Here is a 15965-nt window from a genome sequence, read left to right on the forward strand (position 1 = left end):
TCTTATCAATATCCCTTCAGTTGGGATGAATGCCTATTCCCATGTGTTTTCCAAGTAGGCTATTCAGGCCACTTGATGAGAAATACTGCTCTTGGCCATGTTTTGTACATTGAGGTTGTGTTCATGCAACCATAGTTTCTGAATAAAGAATCTGCCGGAGGTATTTGACATCACTGGACAAGTATAACAACAGTCGGGGTTCCATACCTCCATCCCCTTATCAGACAAACATAACAGTTTTATTAATAATCAAATGATTGCTTTATTTGATAAACCCATATTCAGATATTCTAGATGGTTCTGTGTCAAGAAATGTATGTTTTGATATTCCTAGATGGGGCTTTGTTGAAATGCATCTGGCCCAGAGAGAGAATTATCTTTAGGAAGTAAATAGTGGCCAATGGCAAACTTTAAGGCCTGATCAAGTTTATGGATTTACTTGGTCAATATGACATAGGACTGGAGGGAACATTGCCACATAACAAAAACTGAAAGAGAGTTAAGTTCATTTCCTTAATGAAATCTTGGTATTATAACACTGCTGAAAATAAGATGGCAAAAAACATTTAGAAGTGAGTGAGTGAGTTAATACTTAACGTTACATCAGCAATATTTCAGCCATATCGTGACGAGAACATTTGATATTGAAATGAAACACATGTACATTATAAAAACCTGTCGACGAAGGACAGTAAAACAACTAGACTATCACAATTAGAATTAAAACTAGCGTGGAAAGTTTAAAACTAATAGCACTATTGGGACAATACAATATGAATTCATGCTATAGATCGCCAACAACAGAAGGTAGATCACCATACCAGGGACCATGGAGACTTACAGTACCTTTGCTACCTGCATGGACCCTAGTTTGATTTACACCATCCCTTCAGCTGCTGGCGATTGTAAGAAATGTTAGCCAAAATTAAAATGACAAAAATGCTACGTTTAAAAATCCTGGCAAGTTTAAATAGACTTAGAGCATTTTGGGACTTACACATATTTAGAAACACCAACTTCAGGAAAAACATTATTTTTCACTTTCACAAATCTTCAGGGTAAGTTGCTTTTCAAAACAAAAAATAACAATTTGGTCTTAATTAATTTTGTAACTGCATGTGCTAAGAACACTGAACTTATATCTTTTATGCTTGAGAAATGTCAAAAAACATTGGTTTGGGTTTGTTGGGTTGTTGATTAACGTCACATTCAGCAATATTCCAGCAAGATGGCGGCAGTCTGTAAATAATCGTGTCTGCACCAGACAATCCAGTGATCAACAGCATGAGCATTCGTCTACACAACTGGGATACGATGACGTCATACCACCCGATCCCGTTAGTCATCTTTTACGAAAAGCATGGGTTACTGAAGACCAGTTCTAACCCGGATCTTCACGGGTCCAGTAAATAATCTAGTCTGGGCCAGACAATCTAGTGAGTAACAGTATGAGCATCGATTGATACAATTAGCAATCTAACAATTGGTTAGATGTTTGCTCGTCACAGTGAACCCCTTGATTCGATTCCCAAAATGGGTACAATGTGTGAAGCCCATTTCTGGTGTCCCCCGCCGTGATATTGCTGGAATATTGCTAAAAGCGGCGTCAAACTAAACTCACTCACTTACTCATAGTTACTATAGATATTTCTGCCCATTTCTGGTGTCCCCCTCTGTGGTATTGCTGGAATATTGCTAAAAGCGGCGTCAATCTAAACTCACTTAAGTTGGAGGAATCATCAATACTTATTTTGCCACAAATAGCTGAAAAATTGCTGAAGCGGACGTAAACAATACTCACTTACTCTCTCTCTCTCTCTCTCTCTCTCTCTCTCTCTCTCTCTCTCTCTCTCTCTCTCTCTCTCTCTCTCTCTCTCTCTCTCTCTCTCTCTCTCTCTCTCTCTCTCTCTCTCTCTCTCTCTCTCTCTCTCTCTCTCTCTCTCTCAGGATAGTGGTCAATGCCCTTGGATATTTAATTTCACAGTAACATAGTCCTTGTCATGATGAATGAACGTTATCAACTCGTCAGGTAATGTGTTTTGTTAATATTTCACTGAATACATGAATAATGCATTCCCTTCTGACATGTTGTATTTGTCACAAAGAATCGTGTTTGTAATTACACGATATTCACGACATGTATCGTATTCCCCTCACAGGGGCTTCATTACTACCCTAATCACTACACATTCACTGTATTTGATTCATTTCACATGCACTAATGTTTCTTCATTAATCCAACAACGTGTAAACATGTCTGCATGTTTATAAACTGAATATATAGACCTCAGTGTTCACCTGATGTAGGAACGAAAGTCCTTCAAACCCGTCAAATGTCATGAGAAATGATATAGTTGTTATCCATATGAAAATTGTAATGCATTTAACTTAACACCAACAGATGTTGGCAGAAAATGTTCGGGAGAATCATCCTAAACGTGAATCAGGGTTTTCATTGCCAGCAGAACAGAGCTCTTACAATCATCAGTTTTTGGGGGGATGGAGATGTTGCAAGTTTTTGTAATATAAAAAATTGTTTTCATGGTGAAAAATAATCTCAAAATGTTTGTCTTTGAATGAAATGTCCAAAGATTGACTGACTGACTGACTGAGTATGGTTTTACGCCGCTTTTAGCAATATTCCAGCAATATCACGGTGGGGAAAACCAGAAATTGGCTTCACACATTGTACCTTTTTGGGAATCGATTCACCTGGGTTTTCGGTGTGTCACATCATGAACGAACACTTTACCATTAGTCTAGCCCACCACCCCAAATGTCAAAAAAAGCACTGCTATTCTGCCCCTTCAAGCAGATTGAATCTGAAAAAAGAAACCTCTCAGAATCAACAGTTTGTAAACAGTTTGACAGTGTCGTGAGAACCATAGCAGATAACACTGCGTTCTCATTCACGGAATAGCACCTAATTGTGAAGGAGCAGCAGCCCCAGATATTTTTATCATTCCTTTAAATTGATTTTCCTCCTATTATTATTTCTTCGATTTGCCGTTGTTTCAAGCTGCCAATAGTAAAACAAATTAAAAATATTTGTCATGTCATTGACCGAAGGCGCTGTGTGTAGTGGTTTATTGTGTGTTTAATCGTAACAAACAGTTCACATGTATGGATTAGTTCATTCTATGCCCCGTAAATATTTGCCCAAACTGTAGGCATTTATTAATCATAAGGACCAGTAGATATTGATTATTGCTGAACGATCAGAGACATGGCAAGAAATTGATCCCGATGGCGGAGGTTGATCAGCATTTTGACACTTTACAATTACCTGGGGAAATGTCAGTCGTCAATGAGGAAAATGATGTCATCAATACCTGGCCGGCAGAGACTCAATTACCGCTATAATTATGTTAGAGTAACACAGCTGCTTTCAGTACTAATGAGCAGTTTGATCGCCGAGTCGTAGGTAGTGTTTCTAACAAGCTCTATGTTATCAGGAGTCACTGGGAAAAACAGGTATTAGGTGGTTAATATTTCCTATAAAGGCATGTATAATAGGTGTTTGTTAGCATGGGTCGTCATTAGACGTGGTACGAGGAACAGATGATTAGTGAGAGACACCGAGAGAAAGAATGAGAGAGAGTTTGTCCTTGAAACTTAATATTTTTCTTTATTCTCAGCCGTTATTGTTATGCCAAAGCCCTAATTGAAACAAGTCAAGGTTTTCGTCAGATTCTGAAACTCCTATCTTCCTGGGCCTCCTTTTCAGTTTAGGGCAGTGCAGTAGCGGTTCAATCGTTCGCTCATCATGGCAAAGACCCAGGTTCGATTCCCCACATGGGTACAAAGTGTGAAGCCCATTTCTGGTGTCCCTGCTGTGATATTGCTGGAATATTGCTAACAGCAACGTAAAACCATACTCACTCGCTCCCAACTCTCAGCCATTATTGTAATGCAAAAACCCTAAATGAAACAAGTCCAGGTTTTCATCAGATGCTGAAACTCCTATCTTACTGGGCCTCCTTTTCAGTGTAAACAGATTTTTCTTATTTCTATCTAAAATATTCCTTAAAAATAAAGTTTCAGTCAGAGAGACAGTGTGTGCTTGTTTGCATTGAGGAGGGGGGGGGGGGGCAATTGTTTTTGCTTACAATATCAAGAATTGATTTCATAGTGAAAATAATCTCCAAATATTTGTCTTTGAATAAGATGCCCAAATTAAGCACTGTTTTCTATTCCTTCGAACAGAATCAGTTTGAAAATTTAAATCCTATTTTCAAATTTAAGGTATTATATTTTGGAGGACCAGAACCAGTGATGCCTTTAAACACTGCTCACAGAATTCATATAGAGTTGTTTTTTATTTCATTATTTCTTCATAATTTCACAACCTTGTGGTTCTGGGTTTTTAATAAAGTAATGAATTTTGGTATCTGGGCCCTTATTCTCGAAACGTTCGTAGCCCTAAGAATTCTTATCTTTGATCGTAGCCAATGTGTTAAGAATGGGCTTAAGAAGTTCGTAGGGCTACGAACGTTTTCGAGAATAGCTAGCCAGATCAGTAAGGAGTTGGTGGGTTGGTTGGTTGGTTGGTTGTTGTTCGCTGCACTCAGCAATATCCCTTTTAAGCCGCCTCTTTTGACAAGCACGGGTTACTGAAGACCAATTTTAACCCAGATCTTCATGGGTCCAGTAAGGAGTGAGACCCACTCATAGAAGTAGGTTCCCAAGAAGAAGATCATGACATAAGACCCATGCTGTATGGTGTAGTGGGAAGACATGCCTCCCATTACTCCATCACCAGGTTGCCACGCACTGTCATTGATGGAGTAGAATGAAAAAGTCAAAATTAATTTCAAGATGTTGTTGCTAATTGTATTCCTGGCTGCCTCTGCATGTGCTTTGACAAGACAGATGATGCTTACAAGTCTGGCTCATGGGTAGCACGAAAAAGGCACCAACATCCGGGTCACTTACGACTTCAGTCCCCAACTAGGTTTTGTTTTTAACAGTATTCCAGCTATATCACAGCTTGATATGGGAGGACAGTCGAAAGTGATGCTAGTCGCAGACCTTAGTGAAACCCATTAGCACGGATATGGTGTTGAGAAACCTATAAACAGTCAGGGCAAACTCCAATTCAGACAGATCATTGGTTTCTGGCACACATAAGTGACACAAATGTTGCACCTTCGTTGCTTGACGACCTATGGTGCTAACAAAACGATAAACCAAGGCAACCTGCTAGGACTGTGTATTGGCAAATAAATTGTATTGCAATATATTGTGATTCAGGTACCCGTATTGCAATATATTGCGATATACTGGGAACTTTATAAGTCCCTAAACATATATGTTTTGGTTCTGATAACAGCAATATCAAAATTAGGTTACACAGTCACGGATGCTATTTTCTTTTATATACAATTTATAGAATTGCAGTATGCCGTTTTGTGATTGAATAAAGAAGGAGAACATTTGTTGTGAATGAAAGTATGTGTAGATTTTAATTTAAACCATAAAGATAATCAAAAACTTCATATATGTTTTTTACCCAATATACCGGTTCTCAGAAAACATTTTGCAATACGTATCGTTTGAAAAGCGTGTTGCGAATTACCAGTATACTGCTAATACCGTGCAGTCCTACAAACTGCGATTCAGACAGATCAGTGAAGCCCATTTCTGGTGTTCCCCGCCATGATGTTGCGGCATAAAACCAAACTCAGACAGTCAGTCAGTCAGTCAGACAGTCAGACAGTCAGTCAGTCAGACAGTCAGACAGTCAGTCAGTCAGTCAGTCAGTCAGTCAGTCAGTCAGTCAGATCATAGATTAAGGGACACAACTCTGCTCAGGAAAATGTTGCACCTTTGATGCTGGATGACCTATAATGATGTATAATTGTAGGTATTTAAAAGTAATAAACTATACACCATATCGGTGCGATTTCACTATTTACAACCTGCACTGATGATTTTAAAAATGGCTGGTGCAGGTTACCTTCAGTAACAGGTTGCACCTGGTGAAGGTAACAATAAATCCTCCAACGTCTTAAGCTGTCATCATGTGTTTTAGTTGGGAAGTAAGTGACTGGAAGTAATATGTTTCTCTCCGCATGGCTTGTTACAAGCATAAATATTTTGTACTCATAAATCAGTTACGTAGCAGTAATCATAATTGAGATTTATAAATGAAGGTAATGCAAAACTGAAACAGAATCATTCATCATTTATCATCATGGGTTGAATGTATCTGATACTGAGTACTTGGTTTGGGAATTGCTAAACAAGTATTTATGTTACATTTTAAAACCAGTGATATTACTTTATGGTGCAACCAAAATTTTGATGGTGCAGCCAGACCTATAAACCAGGTTGCCCTCGGTGCATGTATTGAATAAAAATGAAATTGCGCCCTGCATATATGGATACTTCAACCGACGAAAATTTGCATCTCATTGCTTGATCGACATGTTCACCATCCTGTTCATTTTTCCTCCAGCATGGTCAGACTTTGATGTGAATTACCTTGACTTACTAATAAAACCTACGTCTATGGTTCAGCTGGCCAGTAAAATACAACAAGGCTTTCTAGTGATTATTTATCTAGTGGCCATCTGGTTCCATTTAGAAAACAGGGTTGTGTGTTAACCTTTTGACCATGTAAATATTTGGGCTGGATTATTGGGTGGAATATTTTTGTGCTGAGGAAATTACTTCTGTAAGCTGTGTAACTTTATATATTTGAAATTGTTAAATTTATGTTTGATGTGATGATGGTGTTAATTTGGAATAACACCTGTCTGGCTGGCTCACCCACCCACCCATTCATTCACTCACTCACTCACTCACTCACTCACTCACTCACTCACTCACTCACCCACCCTTTCACTCACTCATAAATCAAGCACGCACCCATATACCCACCCACCCACCCACATACCCAAGATGTTTGAGAGAGGTATTCATGAGTCAGCCTCCATCATGTTGAGATCCTAAATTTAAAACCTTCAAATCATCAACAGATTGCATGCAGAGTAATTTGTAGTGTACAACCTGATACGTCAATCAGTCAATGACAGCCTTCTTTGGTAAAAGAGCCATATTGTCTGACAGGAACGTCTGGTTATCATCACCATCAGAGTTTATTGATAAAGATTATCATCCATCAAACAAGGCCCAATCAGAGCTGTCAGTGACGTATATTAACAAAGTGATTTGTTTGTCTTGAAGTAAAGAGTACTCTCAATCTACAGCGGTCAGTACTGGATAACAGCCCTCATTAGCTTCTTTTCCAGCCAGTTATGCTGTGTTTGTATCACATAACCATATTTGTGTTTAGATGCGGTGATTTGTCTGCTAGTTAGAATGCAACTATGTGTGGCTTTGCAATGGACAGTTAAAAATGTTTGATTTCAGATTTTGTTATTTTTGGTGATTGTGGAGAATATATGTTATGATCAGCCCTCAAAACACTAAGGTATTTTGTTATTTTTGGTGATTGTGAAGAATATATGTGTTATAATCAGCCCTCAAAACACTAAGGTATTTTGTTACTTTTGGTGATTGTGAAGAATATATGTTATGATCAGCCCTCAAAACACTAAGGTATTTTGTTATTTTTGGTGATTGTGAAGAACATATGTGTTATAATCAGCCCTCAAAACACTAAGGTATTTTGTTACTTTTGGTGATTGTGAAGAATATATGTTATGATCAGCCCTCAAAACACTAAGGTATTTTGTTATTTTTGGTGATTGTGAAGAATATATGTGTTATAATCAGCCCTCAAAACACTAAGGTATTTTGTTACTTTTGGTGATTGTGAAGAATATATGTTATGATCAGCCCTCAAAACACTAAGGTATTTTGTTATTTTTGGTGATTGTGAAGAATATACGTTTTATGACCAGCCCTCAAATGACTGAGGTTGTATTTTGTTGTGAATCTCATGGTGTTTTTAGATAAGCTCTTACTGAAGGCTGGAGTTGTATGGCTGTTAATTATCTTCACATTTAGAACATAAAGTTCTGTCATTCAGAACAAAACATAACCTTATGTGGAAATGGTACACTCTGTGGTATGTTGTACTGCTCAGTCGTAGCAGTTGTATCATTCTCACACGCCTGGTTCTGTCATAGCAGTTGTGTCATTCTGGGTCTGGTTGTGTCATTCTGGTTCTTGCTGTCAGGTTGTGTCATTCTGGTTCTTGCTGTCAGGTTGTGTCATTCTGGGTCAGGTTATGTCATTCTGGTTCCTGCTGTCAGGTTGTGTCATTTTGGGTCTCCCGCCGTGATATTGCTGGAATATTGCTAAAAGCGGCGTAAAACCATATTCACTCACTCACTCACTCATTTTGGGTCTGGTTGTGTCATTCTGGTTTTTGCTGCCAGGTTGTGTCATTCTGGTTCTTGCTTTCAGGTTGTGTCATTCTGGTTCTGTCGTAGCAGTTGTGTCATTCTGCTCCTATTGTTCAGTTGCCAGTTCTGTCATTTCGGTAGTGCTGTTGATTTTAACAGTTGTTAACAAACATAATTGGACAGAAACTTAAACCTTTTCCATGACAGCTAATCCTGCCAACTCCAGTTTACTATGTATGTGATTCAAAACAATTTCAAGTGAGTAAGTAACACCTTTGTCATTTTAGCACTTGTTATGCACTGTGGTCATACTACCAATTGTATTGCAAACAGATTCTTGAACCAGATTGTTAAGCATTACCAAATTTGGTTTGGAATAACCTGACAATAACATTCATAGAAGTTCCAGTTAGCTAGTTGTATCTGTGGGTTGAATGAATACAATTTTCAGTAATTTGTATCTCAATTGCTTTTCCCCGTAATTTGGACATGTTGTAAGCACTAAGTAAGTGAAAAAGTCAGGAATGATTAGAAAGGTGACAGTTTATTGATTAGTGACCAGGGCCTAGATTTTGAAGCTCTCTTAGCGCTAAGATAATTGTAAGTGCCATACATTAACTTACGACTATCTTAGCACTAAGCGAGCTTTGAAAATCTAGGCCCAGGCTTAGAAAGTCGTCCTTATATTGTTATGGTCGCCATAAAGATTCTGTGTTTGAACTGATCTCAAGTGACTAAATATATCTCTTGGTCTTGCTCATGGTAGTCAGTCTCAAAGTCACTGACTTTTGTTGAGTGTGGCATTTAACACCAAACAAACCCCCAAACACAATCCTGGGACCATTATATTAGCGTCCCGGCCCTTTCTGTAATGCAAAAGTCCAGAATGGAGCAGATGTAGATTTTTTATGTAGATGGTAATATTGTTGCTATCAAATTTGACCCATGAAGATCTGGGTTAGAATAAAACTAACGGGATTGGGAGGTCAGGTTCACTGACTTGGGTAGATCGATGCTCATGCTGTTGATCATTAGATTGTCTGGTCCAGATTCGGTTATTTTCAGACCACCACCATGTAGCTGGAATATTGCCAAGTATGGTGTTAAACAACAAACCATCAATCTGTCAAACTGGTATGTTTTCAGAGACGAAGTTTTGTCTGGGCTCAGGGCTGTGGTTGTTTGCGTGTCTGTTTGTGTTTCAGTATGGAGCATTGCTCACAATGTCATGTAAGGTCTGGTTTCACTCATTAATTAAAGACATCAGAAATATTCTAAATGTTCAGAATGTCAGTTTTTTGTCTCAAAATCACTTAAGTTTGGTTTCACATGTGTAAATCACAATGAGGCACTGGTGTTACAGGGGGGCAGTGGGGTAGCCTAGTGGTTAAAACGTTCGCTCATCACGCTGAAGATCCAGGTTCGATTCCCCTCATGGGTACAATGTGTGAAGCCCATTTCTGGTGTCCCCCGCCGTGATATTGCTGGAATATTGCTAAAAGTGGCGTAAAACCATACACACTCACTCACTCACTCACCGACCGCGTCATACCAAAAGACATCAAAATATGGTACTTGTTGGTCCCTGCCTGGCGCTCGGTATTAATGGGTACAACAAGGACTGGTCGGCTCGGAGTCAGTATAATGTGTCTGAGTGGGGTATTCATGTTTCATTGCGGCATGGTATCTCAGTGGGCTAGCACTATAAAACCAGCTTCAGTCTAGGCTAGTACAAGCAGCCGCACATACACATACACGCATGCACATCGTCATATGAGCAAAAGATTCTCAAGCACGACGTTAAACCCAATTTCACCTCCCCTCACTCACTCACTCACTACTAGTGTCAGATTTCAGGTCATCACATCAGCGTTTATTCGTTTGCAAGTCAAGAGTAGTGCACAACATGTCACTCATCTCAGACAACAAATGTGTCCCAGGAATTATAGTGTAGCCTATACTACTCACTTCACCTCACCTCACCTCACCTCACCTCACCTCACCTCACCTCACCTCACCTCACCCCAACCCAACCCCACCCCACCTCACCTCACCTCACCCCAACCACACCCAACCCAACCCCACCCACACCCCACCCCACCTCACCTCACCTCACCTCACCCTCACCTCACCTCACCTCACAACACAACACAACACAACAAAAATATGTCCGTGTTTATCATGACTAATACTTAGTCTCTGAATATTTATATATATTTCACAGAAACAAATAATTGATTTTATAAACTGAAAAGGAGTCCCAGTGGAATGGGAGGTTCAGAACCTGAGGAAATCTAGACTTGTTCCATTTAGGACCTTAGCATTGCAGAAAGGGCTGGGCACAAGGGAAAGTAATGTGGTTCAGTGACTGTGAGACAGGCTACCCCTGAACAGGAAATCTAGACTTGCTTCATTTAAGGCTCTAGCACTGTAGAAAATTCTGGGCAGAAGGGAAGGTTTAGGTGTTGGGATCGAGCCCACCTGTGACCGTGTGTAAAAACCTTGGAGTCAACTTTGTGTACAGACTCTTTCAGTGTGAGGGTACAGCAACGTGCAATGAACTTGGACAAAGTACTGTAACTATGTGTCCCTGTCCACCCAGCTGTGAATGGGTACCTTGTTAGGATGAGAAAGCCACAATAACTCGGTGCGCCTAGTGGCTGCAAGAGTTTCATACCAGTGAGTTGAGATATTACGATGTGTCGTTGAGATTGACATCCAATGATTGAGGGGGGAAAAAAACAGCGCCTGAGCATGCACTAGTTGCCTGGATATGTGCGCTATAGAAATATCCTATAAAGAATAAATTATGATCTTGATTTCAAACCCTTGTGGAAATGTATGGTTTTGTTTTAGGGGTGAATTCATGTGAATATGTAAGAGACAACAGCATAATGCAGTTAATCGAGACACTAGAAGGTCAAGTCTAGATTAGAATGACCTTCAGCGAGGCATTGAACATTAGTGAGGTCATCGCCACACCACGTAATCCCCTCACAACATTTCCATATTACCAGTTCTCCCGGATTGTCACCTCTATTAGATTTCATGTTCCACAATTGATTGGATCACTTTCATGGTCCAGTGGATATCATGTGTTCTAAGATGCCTAGCGGTTAGAACAATCGAAAAAAACATACATTATCAGACAATAAAGGTATAGTTTTGTTGATGACGTAACAATTGAATGACATTATCCCGTCACTGCACCATTCTAGTGTGCCCCCTCGTTATCGAACCATTTTACATTTCGTCACAATGTAAGCGACGTCACGATGCATGTCAGTTGTCATCGCCTCGTACGGCCTCCTACAGTAAACTACTCCGTTGCATACCCTTTCTTGGTTTACAGTTGCTTTACGCAGCTAACATCACTGGTGGAAACATTAAGTTTATGTTTTACGACAGTTAAAATGTGTCAATTCGACTCACAAGTTTTCAGCGACACGGTAACGTTCGCAATGTTTACATTCCCACAATGCAATCGTGGAATGTCGCTTGACTACTCATCTTCATCTGGATGTAGTGATCTAAACTTAAGTTGGTAGTAGAAATGCGACGTTCATATTGCCCCATATGGTTTACGTTAATGACAGATATAATGATAAAATGATTCAGAGAAGATATTTAATCCGAATGTAAACCGTCATCAAACTGTTATCAATTGTTTTTTTTCTGGTAACGTTCGTCTTAACGTAGGGGGGCAGACACATCAATAGAACAGCGCGCCAGTTAGCCCTGTGAGAGGATTCTTAATTTAGGTCACCGACACCGTCATTTGTTTTCTGCCTTGAATTAATCGTAATTATCCTTAGAAAGTATTAAATTTGGCATCTTAGAAAAGAAATACGGTTCGCTCTACCACCATGTATAGTGTAATAAAGCACACTTTCACCCTGAACTATTATAACGTTAAAGAACAACTCGGACGCAAGCTATTACACTATACATGGTGGTAGAGCGAACTGTATTTTCTTAATTCCCAGAGAGCGGAGGGTCTGTGGTTTGATCCCCGCCACCTTCACACCATGAAATACCTTCACAGAATTTCCATATGACCAGTTTTCCATTGTCGCCTCTATTAGGTTTCATATTGCAGCAGTAATTGGATCACCTTCATGGTCCAATGGCTAGAGCGTCTTCCCAGAGAGCAGGTCTGTGGTTTGCTCCCCACCACATAATACCCTCACAGCATTTCCAAATGACTAGTTCTCTATTGTTGCTTTTATTAGATTTCTTGTTGCATAAATAATTGGATCAGTTTTCATGGTCCAGAGGCTTGAACATCTTCACAGAGAGCAGCAATTTTGTAGAAAGAATCATGTGTTAAGCATTACTTTAAGAATGACATTATTTGATGAAGTCATTGTAACCCATGTGTGTTTCAATACTGTAATTATCATATAATTTTATAAATGAAAATTAGGCTCGCATAACACAATTTTTTTTAATAATGATAATGTTTTTATGAAATTAATTATAATAATTATGTCCATTTTGTAGCAGCGGTACTACATTCAGCAATTGTCCAGCTATATGTAGAAATCAGTCAGTCATCGAATATGGAACAGACTATCCAATGATCGACACCATGAGCATCAGTTTAGCAATTATGATACGTTGTTACACATTCGTCTCTTTCTATAATACTACAAGTGATACAATGAAAGGACTGGTACCTCACTCACACAAGACACCACTGTCATAGACATGCAATATTGCAATGTCAGTAGCATCTATCACCAAATATGGTCTTAATTCTTTAAAAGTCCATAATTATTTATTTGAAAACTTTTGGGGAAGTCTTTTTGTACATGGATGTCATTTAATCAGTTGAGATTCACTGTTGTGACAAGGTTGTCATTTCCCTACACTGTTCAGAGGAGAGACACATGTTGATAATGTTTCTGGAATGTAACAACTGTGTTTTACCTAAACACAACAACACTGAATTTGGTTAAGTGCCTTGCTTAAGAGTCACCTTAAAGTGTCATGTTTAAGTGTCATCTTAAAGAGTCATGTTTAAGTACAATCTTAAAGAGTCATGTTTAAGTACAATCTTAAAGAGTTGTGTTTAAGTACAATCTTAAAGAGTCATGTTTAAGTGCCATTTTAAAGAGTCATGTTTAAGTGCCATGTTTAAAGAGTTATGTTAAAATTTTATCTATTAGTATGTTCATTTTCAGTGGCTTATCTAAGTGCTGAGTTATTTTTGAATGCCATGTTTTGATGTTGTCCTTCAGTATATCATTTCAGTGTTACCTTTGAAAGTGTAAAATTTGAATGTTATTTTTAAGTGCACATTTCAGTATTGTCTGTAAGTGTTATCTCTTAGTCACTTTAAGAGTCAACTTTACAGGTAATACTTAATTATCACGTTTCTTTACCACTTTAAAGTAGACTGATATAAAAGGACCTACCTGGAATGAAGACCACCACAAGTTCTCACATCATTGTCAAATTTCTTCAACTGCAACGTCCATTTAACACATTCCTCTTAAAACTTCAGGAGTGTTGACAAAGCATTCCATTTTTTTGTCATCAAAGTCACACCTAGACACAGTTCATTAAAGTTTTACTTCTTCACAGATTGAAAATGAAATGACTCTTTCCCAGTCTGTGCTTCACCTCCAGCAGAGAGGGGACTGTATCCCCACTAGTTGCCCCTCACTGTCATCATCTCTCAACATACGATCAGGTGACAGTCTCTCACACTCACTCCCCGTTGACTGACCAGTACTCGGAGGCTGGAGGACTGAAGTGCACTCTAGCTCTGCCTCTCGCAGTCCCTGACTGGTCTCACTCACTGACTGATTGTATGTTTATAATTGGCCTTACTCCTTGCTAGGCTTAAGCAGTTGGGTATATTACACTGCTCTGGGCTGTCCTAAGCCTCAGTGTGCAAGGACAAGCACAGATTGGGGGAGAAGTGGTGTGTCCGAGGTAGGGTTGGAGATATGTATGATATGGCTGCTTGAGGGAAGAAGAACTAGGATAGAAGATTATTTAATCAATATCTGTCATTTCATCCAATTATATCATTTTCTTTGTTGACTTTTGTTGATTTGAAAACACATTTATGTTTAAATCTAAGTTCTTTAATGATAGTTTAAGTGAGACTTACATCACTTTTGGTTTCTGTCCCAAATTTAGTCTGGCACACTATAATGTTATTTTAATACTGTACAAAGATGTTAAATGTGTTAATCCCAACAATTATGTCCTGAGTTTATTATTGATTTATTGAATTGTTTTTATTTATTTATTCAGGGTTTGTTTGTTTTTTATTTAGTACAATTTTTAAAAAACAGAGAGATATTTATATTCTATAAATTAAAACCTTCATTGATTTGGAGTAAGATTTTATTCATTTTCAGATTAGTACAATTTTCTAAAAAGACACATATTTTAATTCTGAAAATGGAAGCATTGTTCTGTTTTGGCCTTCAACAAAATGCCTTTAACTGAAAATAAATGAAGTAAAATATTAGCAGTTCATCCCAATTTTTCAAAGAAACATCTGTGTCCATTAACTGACACATGATGCATGAATGTTTCGAAGGACAATGTTTATGTCAATATATTTCATAAATAGAAATAACCATGAAGATGTTGATAAGAATTGATCTTCAGCAACCCATGCTTGTCATAAGAGGCGACTAACGGGATCAGGTGGTCAGGCTCGCTGACTTGGTTGACACATGTCATCGTCATCCAGATGCTCATGATGTCAGTCACTGGATTGTCTAGTCCAGACTCAATTATATACAAACTGATGTCAAATAGCTGTGTAATTGCTGAGTGCGGCATTAAACAACAAATAAATAAATAAATTAGTAAATAGAATGATGAGAGGTAGTGGTTTGGTAGCATGGAAGGCAGATATGAAACCCAAATACTTGTAGTTAATTTACTATGGCTTCAGTGCTTGTATTATATACATGTCAACACACATACGATGAGCAAAGCATGTTTAAACAAGTACTTAATGCATATGTTTGTAGTGATCAGGACATTTCCAGTCATTTGTGCTTCTGGTTAATATTAAGTAGAGATTTTAGAAGCCAATTTTGGTGTTGGAAATCATCCTCTTTTTGTTTTCTAGAATAATTTAGTTTCAGAAAAACCTAATTCACCTGATGGTGGACCAGTTTTGAAATTTTGTCATTTAATAAATGTAAGAGGCAGATTAATAGCGTGTTAAAGATACATCTTACGGCAGACAAATGTGTCTCATTTTACTCAGGGCGGTGGGGTAGCCTAGTGGTTAAAGCGTTTGCTCGTCACGCCGAAGACCCGGGTTCGATTCCCCACATGAGTAAAATGTGTGAAGCCCATTTCTGGTGTCCCCTGCCGGGATTTTGCTGGAATATTGCTAAAAGCGGCGTAAAACCATACTAACTCACTCACTCACTCACTCATTTTACTCATGGGGTGGCATTGTTGGGTTATTAATGTGTCTGTTCCTTAGAAGCTGACAGGCATTTGGGATACATGGACTGGATGCATGGGGATGATGGGTGTGACACATGGAGATGATGGATGTGACACATGGAGAGGGGTGTGACACATGGTGAGGATGGGTGTGACACATAGAGATGATGGTGTGACACATGGAGATGGATTTGACACATGGAGAGGAGGGGT

At 38.8% G+C, this 15965-nt stretch overlaps 2 protein-coding genes and 1 long non-coding RNA gene across 3 annotated transcripts in view; 2 read left to right on the forward strand and 1 right to left on the reverse strand.

Moving 5' to 3' along the window:
* Positions 1 to 14075, reverse strand: part of LOC124262429 (probable G-protein coupled receptor B0563.6) — a 49866-nt gene extending 35791 nt beyond the window's left edge. The window contains 1 exon segment of the mRNA XM_046696916.1: positions 13739 to 14075. The gene's annotated coding sequence lies outside the window, so the exon portion shown is untranslated.
* The window catches only part of LOC124262428 (probable ATP-dependent RNA helicase DHX35), a 126797-nt gene that overhangs the window by 79024 nt on the left and 31808 nt on the right, over positions 1 to 15965 (forward strand). The window lies entirely within an intron of this gene.
* LOC124262430 lies at positions 5907 to 6198 on the forward strand. The gene is made up of 2 exons (XR_006894586.1): positions 5907 to 5954; positions 5988 to 6198. It is a non-coding gene; the product is annotated as an uncharacterized LOC124262430 (long non-coding RNA).

This window comes from Haliotis rubra, unplaced genomic scaffold, assembly GCF_003918875.1.
Source record: "Haliotis rubra isolate DU_JTF1 unplaced genomic scaffold, ASM391887v1 Scf838, whole genome shotgun sequence".
Lineage (NCBI taxonomy): Eukaryota > Metazoa > Mollusca > Gastropoda > Lepetellida > Haliotidae > Haliotis > Haliotis rubra.